Source organism: Pelobates fuscus, chromosome 10 (assembly GCF_036172605.1).
Source record: "Pelobates fuscus isolate aPelFus1 chromosome 10, aPelFus1.pri, whole genome shotgun sequence".
In the NCBI taxonomy this organism is placed as follows: Eukaryota; Metazoa; Chordata; class Amphibia; order Anura; family Pelobatidae; genus Pelobates; species Pelobates fuscus.
The window spans coordinates 94,092,520-94,105,335 of NC_086326.1; positions in this window are offsets into that span (position 1 = coordinate 94,092,520).

Consider the following 12,816-nt stretch of genomic DNA (forward strand, 5'->3'; position numbering starts at 1 on the left):
GGTATTCCCTGGTGGTCCGGTGGTGGTGAGGTGAACTCTAGCCCAGTTACAGGGCTAGAGTTCACTCTCGCGAGATTTGGAGCGTTGCCGTGGTTACCGCGGCAACGCTCCAAATCTCGCGAGAGGAGGACCCGGAGGAGCTGCAGGTAAGAGCTCCTGGGTCCTCTCTCTCTCCCCTGCCGGCTGCCAGCACAGTGCCTGCGGACCGGGGAGGGAGATCTCTGATCTCCCCTCCGGTCCGCAGGCACATTGCAGGGCTGGCACTTGGGCAATGCCAGCCCTGCATTAGCCGGCAGGCTCGCACACCCCTGGGCGGCCCGGTACCGTTTGATCCACGGACCGGTACCGGTCCGCGGCCCGGGGGTTGGGGAACACTGGTTTAGAGGATTCTTCTTAGACCTCTCTGAGTCTTTATAGCCCTTCTACCTATCCAGCATTTCTGGAAACTAGCTAAGAGAAAGGGTGGCTGTGTGTCTGTGATACATTTAACTTTATATCACCTTATTGACACTTTATCACTCCGGTCTCCATACTCTCTGCCTATACCCATCTATTTAGAGGGAATTTCCTTGCCCCTGGCAATATTATATAATAGGTAATAGTATTACCATTATTACACAATTAGCCACTATAGGGGAATGAGTATAGTATCCCTTTGTTATTTATAAATGATACAATAAAGACTTTTGTCCATTACTCAATTTACTTTAACAAAGGGTACTAATCACGGTATTAGGAAGCATTACTCTGCTTTCCCTTTCTCCCTCTATTATACACCTATGCTCACTAGGATTTGTAGGTATCACTTTATTATAGTTGTCTAACCTTTTCCTATGCCAGTTTTAGATCTCCTTCTTGGGAGATTTTTTCATTTTTCAGTTTATTAGCATACCTGGGTACAAGCCCTCGGTGGGGCTGGCACCATCACCTGACCACATTCCCTCGTTTCTTCCACTCATACCGCTTTTTCCATCTTTGAAGGGGTTTGGCGAGACAAGGAAATAGTCCTCTACTTGTAACAGGGATTAAACTGATAAGAATAGTACTACTTAACACACCTTATAATAACGCACAGAGAGGCAACGCAGAAACAGGAGTCTGAAGAAGAGGAGTCAGAGGAGGAAGGTGGCTTTGAGGAGGTGGGAGACCAAACACAGCAGGCGTCCCAGGGGGCTTGTTGTCACCTTTCGGGGACCCTTGGTGTTGTACGTGGCGGGGTGGAGGAAGAGACCTTCAATGACATCAGTGAGGACAAGGAACGGACATGGCTAGCTTGGTATCCAACCTTGTGCAAATGGGGAGTTTGCGGTTGTGCAAATGGACTGTTTGCGGTTGTTTGCGGTGCGTTAAACGGGGAGTTTGGTCTGTCACTGTGACAACAAGCCCCCTGTATTTTTTTTTAATGTACACTACTGTTACACCAGATATGAGTTGCACTGGTGTGACAATGTGCCCTGGCAGGCCCTGAAACGCACACGTGTGAAGGAAACTGACTGCTATTATATTACAGTCAAAAAAGTTTTTTGTTTTTTTTTAAATGCAAGCTATTGTGACACCAGATATGAGTGGTGGCACTGGGTAAGTGGGCACAGTATACACTGTGAGCCTGACACACATGGCAGGCTGGCAGGCAGGCAACTGCAATTAAATTACACAGAAAAAAAAAAAAGCAGACTGATGTTCTAGCCCTAAAAAGGGCTTTTTGGGGTGCTGTCCTTACAGCAGAGATCAGATGAGTCCTTCAGGACTGTAGTGGACACTGAATACACTAGCCTAGCTATCGATTTCCCTATTAAATCAGCAGCAGCTACACTGTCCCTCCTCTCACTAAGAATGCAGCTTCCGGGGGGCGGGGCCTAGCTATCATGGAGGAAAGACGCACTTCGTGTGAGCTCCCTCAATATCTCACTTTAACCCCTTAAGGACACATGACATGTATGACATGTCATGATTCCCTTTTATTCCAGAAGTTTGGTCCTTAAGGGGTTAAGCAGCTATCAACAAGCAAATTTCACCCCAGAAGGGGATGACCCAGCAATGTTGCTCCTACCTGACTGACCCGACATGCTTAATAGCGGTCAGCAACTCAACAGAGTCTTACTTACCTCCGCGTGGCAAGTGTGGCCTGGTGCTCACCGGGCGGGAGAGGCAGCCGATCTCCCGATCCTGGGATGAACAGGAGCAGCTACTTCCCGGCAGGAGCTCCATTACCCCCCCCCTCGGACCGGTGGGGGTTATCCTGGTCCACCCCTGAGAGGTGGTCTGGAGCTAATGGACGCACAGAGCACAGCCGCCCAGGCTGACATACTCATCTGCGACTCTCCCAATATGGCGGGAGCCGCGTGTCCTCCTGGTACCAGCAAAGCATGGCAGGATATTGAGTCTAAGCTGGACAGACTCTTTAATCAATTTTGGAAGCAAATAACAAGCAGGAAGCCCCAACAAGCTCCACCACAGCCCCAACAAGCTCCACCACAGCTAAGCGAAACAGTCCCCATTAAAATCCACCAACGCAAAAGGCGTCGAAGACGGGACCGGAGGCACAAACAGAAATGCAGAGCCTGCCCCACATCAAGCGCTCGCCTCCACCTTAAGCCACCACAATCCCACACCGGACGTGAAGCACCACCGGGACAGATCCGACCACCCGACAAAACAAGCTTCCACCACCTCAAGCCGCGAACCTGGCACTCAGCCAGAGACTTGCCTTTGTTGTTCCAGGTATCAGGGACTCCCAGGGTCTGTACCTGGCGCCCAGAAGGGATCGGATGAGCACAAGCAGTAAACATCAGCCTGCCAAGCATGTCCCACTATAGCCGATCCTCCACACCATGCCTTTGATCACATTAACTGCTCTCTGCACATTAACTAATCATAAAGTAGCAAGCGTCATTATTTCACCTCCTAAAGAGTTTATTGTCGTAGTTCCTTACATGCCTTTACCTTAACCGTTCATGTATTGTGTTATTCACTAGTCTCATCTCATGGGGCCACTCACACTTGATTTATAACTAGTGGTGGAGCTGCTGATATAAATACACAGTTGATAACGTGCAAGCTACACCCTAAACATGACAGCCATCTTTCACAACAATGTACTGCTATATACTCATACCCTCAGTGCAACTAGCCATGATATACGCATGTTCAGCCTAGCATGCTCAAATATAACACACTTCTGTCTAAAAAAAAAAAAAAAGAATGCAGCTTCCAAATGAATCTAAAATGGATGCTGTCCAGGAGGTGACAGGGTCTGGGAGGGAGGGTCTGCTGCTGATTGGCTGGAATGTGTCTGCTGACTGTGAGGTACAGGGTCAAAGTTTACTCAATGATGATGAATAGGGGGCGGACCGAACATCGCATATGTTTGCCATCCGAGGCGAACAAGCTATGTTCGCCAGGAACTATTCACCAGCGAACCGTTCGGGACATCTCTACTGGAAAGTCCAGATAGTTGACATCCAGAAGAACCCCCTTGAACATCAGAACATGCCAGGAGTAGGGTGACGTCATGTTCAGGGATTTCCCTTATTGTTTTGCTGTTAAGTGAAATATTGCATGAAGGATTACACCTGCTAGAATGGTCTGGGGACTGAAGAGACATTCGACCGGCAATTAAGACACTTGGAATACCTATTTGTACCACTGACTGTCCCCCTCCCTTTTAAGGGACTTACACTCTTCAGGACACTCTATCATAATTCCTTTTCTCCTGTTTTTTTGTCTCTTCTTGTTGTTCACTTGGAATACCTAGCATCAACATTACATGGCGAATATGAGAGTAAACTTTATTGAAGCAATGAAGTTATAATGTTCCTCCTGACAAACATGCAGCAGAGTAATTACTGGGAAATCCCAATCCTCTTCCCCTTAATAATCCACAGCATGCCACCAGTGACATATATTAAAGGGACTGCCAACCATAAGGCTCCCAAGGGATAAAATAGAAAAGTATTGAATATAACAAATAGCATATTCTCTCACTTGCACAGATTATACTTTAGGAAAACAAACTCAGTTTAAAAAGAATTTCTAAACCAAATCCAGAAAACTGAGCCTGAAACCTGAATAAAAAGAATAAACCAGACCAAGAGCAGGGAATTGGAGTAAAATCTTGTAAAAATTTAAATTATTAAAAGTTGTGACCTGGTGATACAAACAGCTAGTATTCAAACTTTTAAAGTTAAATGTACTTTGATAAAGTAAAGCATACCAATAAACCAGTCAGGTAATTGCTTTAGCGAATGAGCTGCTTTTGGGAGCCAATAAATAGCCCAGGCTGTGCACCTGCAACCAGCAAGATCTGCTAAGCTGTGCACCTGCAACCAGCAAGATCTGCTAAGCTGTGCACCTGCAACCAGCAAGATCTGCTAAGCTGTGCACCTGCAACCAGCAAGATCTGCTAAGCTGTGCACCTGCAACCAGCAAGATCTGCTAAGCTGTGCACCTGCAACCAGCAAGATCTGCTAAGCTGTGCACCTGCAACCAGCAAGATCTGCTAAGCTGTGCACCTGAAACCAGCAAGATCTGCTAAGCTGTGCACCTGCAACCAGCAAGATCTGCTAAGCTGTGCACCTGCAACCAGCAATATATATGAAGATTAAATACTGCCATCAACTTTAAAAACATTATTTACCTTGATCAATAAGGAGATGGTACCTGGCAATAGAAATACTGTGGTAGCAACGTCTCTCATGTATATGTATAGGTGCACGCATAAAGCACTGATAGTGAACATTGCCAGCCTCCATTTTGGAAATCAGGTCTCCTTCCCTCCAGTGGGATGGTAACTCAGACAGGTTCAGTAACACTTGCAGTCCATCTTAAGTAGTTAATTGCTTATCCTGAAACGCAAGTGTGGGTGGAGAATGCTAATGCAAAGGCAAAAGGAAGTATGTTTCTCTTATCATCTTCATTTAAAAAAAACTGTTTATAATGGGTCCTTCAGCAGTGCAACAGTACATTTGTTTTAGTGGAACTTGGCTATATTTCTTTTTAGCTTGTACACAGACAGGCCCAAATGGGGCAAACCAGGTAAATGCCCAGTAGTCTATTAAGGTCATGGGTTGAGGACTACAGGGGATATAAAGGGAAGACTATCTACTTGGTCTTCCTTCTACTATAGCAGAGCACTGCTGCAAGCGGAACCAGTCGGAAGGAGTTGTCTGCAGTGGCAGAGAGGGCTCAGTGCAAGAAATTGTTTTTGGCTCCCCTCTAGCGCAAGAGTGTCCAAGAGGTAGCTCCCCATTTGTCGTGCAACTCCCAAGATGCTATGCCAAGGCGGCCGATCTCCCAATCCTGTAAGCATTTTTTTGTATAGAGTATATGTGTGCATGTAGAGGTGTGTTTGTATGTCCTGTTGCCATTGGAGTGTAGTGGTGTGCTCGTGTGTAGTGTTTACGTTTTAATGCAGAGGGATTTTTTGCATGTAGTGTTGGATTTTAAAGGCAGGTGTGCTTTTGTGTGTAGTGTTTGTTTTTGAATGAAGGGGTGTTTGTAAATAATTTGGGCATTTTAATACAGGGTGTGTTTGTATGTTATTGTTTGCAGGGGTGTATTTGCATGATGTCTTCCACATATGGGGACAACAGAGACATAAACACAAGCAAACACAGAAAGCCATGATGTTAAATGTGCTTGCACAGTGCTAAATCAACACATTTTTCTTATGCCAGAGCTCACAACACACCCCTCTTCGGCACCGCGCCTACCTATATTGGGCTACTCTGCCATAAATGCACAGACCCTAGTTCAGCCCTGTACACATATTTTGTAACAGTTGCATATACTCAACATACTAAGGCTGTGCATATATTGGGGTTGTATAAAAACACCATCTTGCACACCGAATATACTAATCACGTATACTGAGGATGTATTGTAACAGGTCATCATACAGAGACTATCTCTGCTATACACAGTCACATTATGTCTCCTCACCAGCGCATATACTAAGATTATATAAGACAGATCAATTGAGGCTGTGATTAACAGCAATAAGTACACAGATTTTGTCTTAGATGTATATACTTAAATTGTCTTCACAGCATATACACAGATTATATTGGACAAATATATAAAGGTTGTGCAGTGGTGGAACAATTGTAGAGAGGGTCCTGGTACAAGAATTCTATTAAACCAATAAACCCTTTAGGGATATCACAGAAACCGTGAACCAGAGTAATACCAGTTTGGGATAGGTCGTTCCCTTGTTCACCCACATCATTAAGAAGAGGGATGCCTTCCTGAAAAACAAACAATTGTTCCTTGCGGCTCACACCAGTCCAATGTAGCATCAGTGATAAGGAGGCTTAAAGTGGCACTGTCATGGCCGCATACGTTTTTTTTTTTTTTTAACCCCAATCCCGACTCCACTACATCTAATTGCTCCCCCTAGTCACCAACAAATGCCCCTAAGCCACCCATATTACCTATTTTCTCATCTTTATTTCATGCCTGGACCTAGGTTCTGGTTGCTGCCGTCTTTGTGTGGGACACGTTATCTGCCCACACTAGACAGCACTGTAAAATTCCTGTGCATGCCCAGTTAACTCCTTAAGGACCAGGGACATACTAGGTACAAAAACATAATAGGTACAAAAACAAAAACTAGGTACAAAAACGGTCCTTACGTCCGCGGCAAATATATTACTTACTCGATCGCTGCTGTTCCCCCACCGGCATTAGGTGTTGCTCCTGGTCTGGGGGGCTGCCTGACAGCCCAGATAGTCCCACCTCAGCAAATTAGGCCCCAGCGGCCATGTGATCGCTCTGAAAGAGCAATCACATGGCCACAATAGGCATCCATAGTGCTGCCTGCAGGGGGGACTGTCTGGGCTGTCTCGCAGTCTCCCTGCATCTGTAAAATAAAAAAATATATATGTTAATAATGTAACAGACTGCTACATTTTGCTGTTTTGCTTTAAGTTTTAAGATCTTGAACTTTGCCCTCCCCTGGCATGTGAGGAGGAAGGGCTAGGGTGGCAGGAAGAAGAGGACAGGGAGAAGCCATGTTCTCTGAGTCTGTATAAAGAAAGTGTGTTCCTACCTGTTTCAATGGTCTATTACTGCTGGGACAGTGAAATAATAACAGGGGAAGGCTAGTGCACTGCTATTACAAGAAGTTGGAGACTGTCTACTGCTCTGCTAGGAGCGTTAGAAGACTTTCATTTTATGTTCAACTCCCTTCAGATTCTGGGACTTTCTGCAGGAGTGTGAATGAGCTCTTGCATCCTGCCAGCAAAAGGGAGAGAAAGGATTGCCATTGCTGTTCTGCTGCTGTCCTACATTCTGCTGAATCTCTCTAGAGATATCTGCAGTTACAAAAGTCACTCAAAGGTCCTGTCTCCAGAGATTGCTTCAGGATTCTCCCTTATAACTGTACCTGGGTAGCGTTACCTACACCTAAGGGCCCCAACATTGTGCACATAATTTCCCTGCAGGTACCTAGGAGTTTTATTTGAGCTGGAGTTTGATTTTAACCACAATCTACTGGGATTTTGGAAGAGTGCGAACTAGCGTACTATGCGAACGGGCTATAATAGGTATGTGCATGGGCAAAAAATTTGGTTTGGAAATTTGGGTTGGTAAAAAAATGTGTCTGCTTCGGAAATTCTGACCAATGGCATTCGGTTCGGCCCTTCAGAACTTCAGCAATTCAGAACAATTCAGTAATTCGGACCCTTAACGCCTAACCCTAATCCGTAACCCTTACCCCTAACAACTTGCTTTGCCCCTAACCCTAAACCCTAATCCTAACCACTTGTTTTGCCACTTTACAGAAATCTGAAACACTTTGGAAATTCAGCAATTCGGTTTGGCTCGGAAATTCGCCACTTCCACAATTCGGGAATTCGGCAATTCGAACTTCGGACATTCGTAAGCATCTGAATGTCCAAATTGCACAAAACTCATCCAAATGTACATTCTGAACGAAACAAATTAAACATGTCTAGGTTATAATCACTCCAGTCTCTAGAAGTTCGGGAGTGTGGGAACGAACGTATTATACAAAGTACAAGGGGTTTGTTACAATGGTTTTCTTAAATTTTTTTCAAAACTCCCTTTTTTTTTTAAATTTTTTAATTAATCTTACTACCACTCCCTTTTTTCAGTAATTACAAAAGGTATCTTGTAGCTTAATAATTTTTAATGAAGGTATAGTAATATAATTAATATGGCAAGTTGACAAGTCGGAATTGACTTTGCAAAAAGCCTGATATTGCCTATTCGTCTAGGCTATATAGCCATTTGTGCATTGTGCTACACTAATAGATGCATTTTCCCTCCATTTTGATTAATCTGAATAATTTTTCAGAAACACATGGACGAAATTGGTCAGCACCAAAACGACACATGGGTGAGTTCTGGTTAGTACAAATCAAATTACTTTTTCAGATCAATCGATTGAGTTGCACCTAATTGTTTTTGCAGTGCACAAGTCTATTGACAATGGGTGGCTTCCCAAGATTATTAAGTTTGGTCTATGTTACACCTTTGGATTCAGACCTGGGTACAGGTCTTGTGCCAGATGTTGCTGTCTGTGGGGGAAGAGACTATTTTGAACTATTAATATTTATATTGTTTCCTTTGTAATCTGGTTCCCTGACTTTGGTTTGTTTATAAAATGTAGTTACCTGACTCCAGATAACTTGTTACCTATTTGTTAAACCCAACTACCGTCAGTTCTGATAATATTTTTTAATGCATTTGGGGATCCACATCCATCTGTCCTGACATAGATATCCCAGTAATGCAAGAGGGCAACACCTATTTTCTAAAGCAGGGGTGCCCAAAAGGTATATCCCCAGATTTTGAAGAATTGCAACTCCCATAATGCTTTGCATACCTTTTAGAATACCATTATGTCCAGCACCCGTACCCCCAGGTCACAGAAACTGATGTGGTAGATTTTATTTAGCTCTGCTAATACCTCTCCTTAAATGTAAAATTACCTCCTACTCATCATTCCAACAAATATTTAACATAAAACATATGCAATAAAATTAACATGCTTTTGAATCACATATATATGTAGGATAGATTTTAAAAAATAAATAAAATTAAAACAGTAAAATATGATAACCATAAGCTTTTAGGATACTAAAAAATGTCTAGTATCCAACTTGTTTTAATAAACCACATCTCCCATAATCCCATGAATGACTGGTGACGTTTGTGCTAGAATAGCCAGTGACAAAACTGCAACTTGATTCCAAGTCCTCGAGTTCTCACTGGGGAACACAGACAAGCAATTGTGAGTTTTTATGTATAGTGGGTTTGTGATTCGGGATGCAGTCCCTTTGGGGATGGAGAGTGGGGAGTTCAGCCTCATGTGGACATGATGATACCCTGGACTGAAAGACCAATATTTAACCTTCTCTGGGCAAAATATAACGGTCATTCATTGCAGAGGAGATGGTGAATTAGAAAAAGAAGATATACAGAGCAGAAATACAGGCCATGTTTTAATTGGCAGGAAAAATATAATTCCACCAAACCAGTACCCCTTTCAGTACTACATGATGAGTTTATTGCTCAGCTTGGACATTGTTGATGATTTTTTCCAACGCAAAGTATAGTGCGGAATAATTTATCTACAGTGGAATTATATGATAAAAGTAAAAGTCTGCCTTCCTCTATATCAGAGTTATTCACTAAAGTAGTAATTCAAAGTGAATTTCAAATTTAAAGTCAGAATAACCAAACTGGAAACATTCTCTAAGACAGCGATGCTTTCAGGTCTGCTACTCTGGTCTTAAATTAGAAATTCACTTTTAATTCACTTTGAATTCTCACTTTAGTAAATAACCCTGTACGTAATTCCTTTTGCCTCATTTCATTTCTTTCAATCCAACGGAAAATATTATTATTATTATTATTATTATTATTATTATTATTGGCATTTATATAGCACCAACTGATTCTGCAGCACTTTGCAATAATATACAGTTGTGCTCAAAAGTTTGCATACCCTGGCAGAAATTGTGAAATGTTGGCAATGATTTTCAAAATATGACTGATCATGCAAAAAAAGCATTTTATTGAAGGATGGTGATCATATGAAGCCATTTATTATCTCATCTTGTTTGGCTCCTTTTAAAATCATAATGAACAGAAATCACCCAAATGGCCCTAATCAAAAGTTTACATACCCTTGAATGTTTGGCTTTGTTACAGACACACAAGGTGACACACACAGGTTAAAATGGCAATTAAAGATGAATTTTCCCACACCTGTGGCTTTTTAAATTGCAATTAGTGTCTGTGTATGAATAGTCAATGAGTTTGTTAGCTCTCACGTGGATGCACTGAGCAGGCTAGATACTGGGCCATGGGGAGCAGAAAAGAACTGTCAAAAGACCTGCGTAACAAGGTAATGGAACTTTATAAAGATGGAAAAGGATATAAAAAGATATCCAAAGCATTGAAAATGCCAGTGAGTACTGCTCAATCACTTAAAAAGTAGAAAATTCGGGGATGTCTTGATACCAAGCTAAGGTCAGGTAGACCAATCAGAGTTTGTATTAATCTATGATCTGCAAACCTCTAGGAGTATAAGGCAGCCTCTAGGAGTCAAATGCCAGAGCTGAAAAAAAATGCTTATGCTGTGTTCCTGCACAGCAATAGCGTTTCAGCCAATCAGATAATCACAAGAGCCGTGCTGAGCACGGGAATCCTGATTACCTCAGATTTTTAAAATTGTGAAACTGCGGATGGTTAGCTCAACCCACGAAGCACTGAGTATATATATTATGCAAAGGGTAGAGGAACTTAATTAAACATCTAAACAAAAAATAAATATTCAAGAACCCAATAGTAAAGGGGAACAAGAAAATATTTAATAAGTCGTAAAGACATATGAGATGGACTGAAAACTTTTGTATAATGCACTCAGCTAAAAAGATAACAAGGCAACAATGTATAAACTTAAAGTATGAAATAGACACTGAAACTGGAACATCGTAAATTGCAACAAAATAAGTTCTGTAAAGAAAAATGAAACGTTGTAACAAGTCTCTCAAAGCAGATTGTTTATTCAGGGAGCCCATGAGCATTTCCTGTTGCAGATACTACTAGCATCCCATCTTCCTACATAGGTGGATCCTTGGTTTGTTGGTCTTGTCTTGGAGTACGGTTATAGTCTGTAAAAAACAGAAAGCAGTTAGAAATAGGCTGAATAAGCACAAGATAACCTTATGTAAAGAAAACCAAACTACCACCAGCAGGTCAAACCCTAGCAGAGGGTGGGATGGGTGCTATTGCTAGGTGGCTATGCTCATCCCTAAGACAAACAAAGTTTGCAGATCATAGATTCCTGAAAACTCCGATTTGTCCTCCGGGAGGCATAACCACCTAGCATAACCTGAAGGACAAAGCGTGGTGGTGGTCCTAAGAAACTGAAGGCGTTCATCTTCTGATGGCCTCCAGTAAAATCTAACAAAAGTTTTACTGGACAACCATCTTGCAGCTTTCAAGATAATAGGGATCAGGAGGCCCTTTGTTGCTGCTTTAATAGCCAGGACGCCCCAAATTGAGTGGCCTTTGAACATAGAAACATCAATACCAGCCAAACACATGGCGGAAAGTATCCAACATCTAATTGTATTAACATTGGCTGGAAGGAAAGGATTCCTTGATGTAATAAATAATTGACAGATATAATTTCTAAACACAGCAGAAAGGTCATGGTACGATTGTAACAGACTGACTAAACATAAGCCTGGTTCAGAAGGATCTTGAACCAAATCCAATTCCACTGGACCTGGGGAAATAAGGGATGTTTTATATCTCACTTTTAGTATAATATGGTACTCTTCCGGGGTCCGGGACAACCATGGTTCTGAAATATGGATTTGAGTTAACTTAGTTCCTCTAGCTGCCAAGGCAAAAGAGAAGCAATTTTAGCATTATCCAAAGAATGAAGGAAATGTAATAAGAGGTCTACATCCCAAGTAGATGTGTAACATGGAGTATATGCAGACAGCATGGACCCCTCATAGGGTGGCAGACTGATAACCCTTTTAGTAATCTCAAATACAGGGCATCCTGAGTAAGGTTAGGGATAAGGAAATTTAAAGCAGATCCATAGGTCTTGATGGTACTGATCGCTAAACCAGAATGGAACTTAAAGTTAAGAAATTCTAAAACCAATGGAATTGTATCAGATCCCTGAGAAATAGATGGAAAAGAAACTTCCCATTTTTTGATTTCTTCAATCATCTTTCTATATCTTATCCTAGTTCTGCATCTTAAAGATGAATTAATCATGTCCAGGACCTGATCCGATAAAAGGGGATGCGTTAACAGCCTATCAGGGCTGCGATGCACATCAGCTGTGGAAGCTTGAGCAACAGATCGCTGGTCCACAGTCAAGCCCAAAGGGATTTTTGTTCCCTTGACTAACTGATGGATCAAGGGGTACCAGGGTCTGGAGGTTCATACTGGGTAAAGAGAACTAAACTCTGTACCCTGTCCATGTGGATCTTCTTCAGCACTTTAATCAGTAAAGATGGAGAGGGAAAGGCATAAGGGGCTGGAACATCTGTCCATTAGAATGACAGTGCATCCATTTTCCAAGCTCCCTTTGTCCAAATCCTGGAGACAAACCTGGGAGTTTGTGCAGACGTTTGGGATGCAAGCAGATCTACTTGTCTCTGGACAGAATTGCTTTCTATTAGTTGGAATAGAACCATCTTTAATTGAATTGTTGCCAGAGACAAACTCTGGTGAGAGAGAGAATCTGCAAGCTTGTTGGCCCCTCCCGAAATGTATTCTGCGTAAACCCGAACTTAGGTTAAGAAATCTGATGTCAGC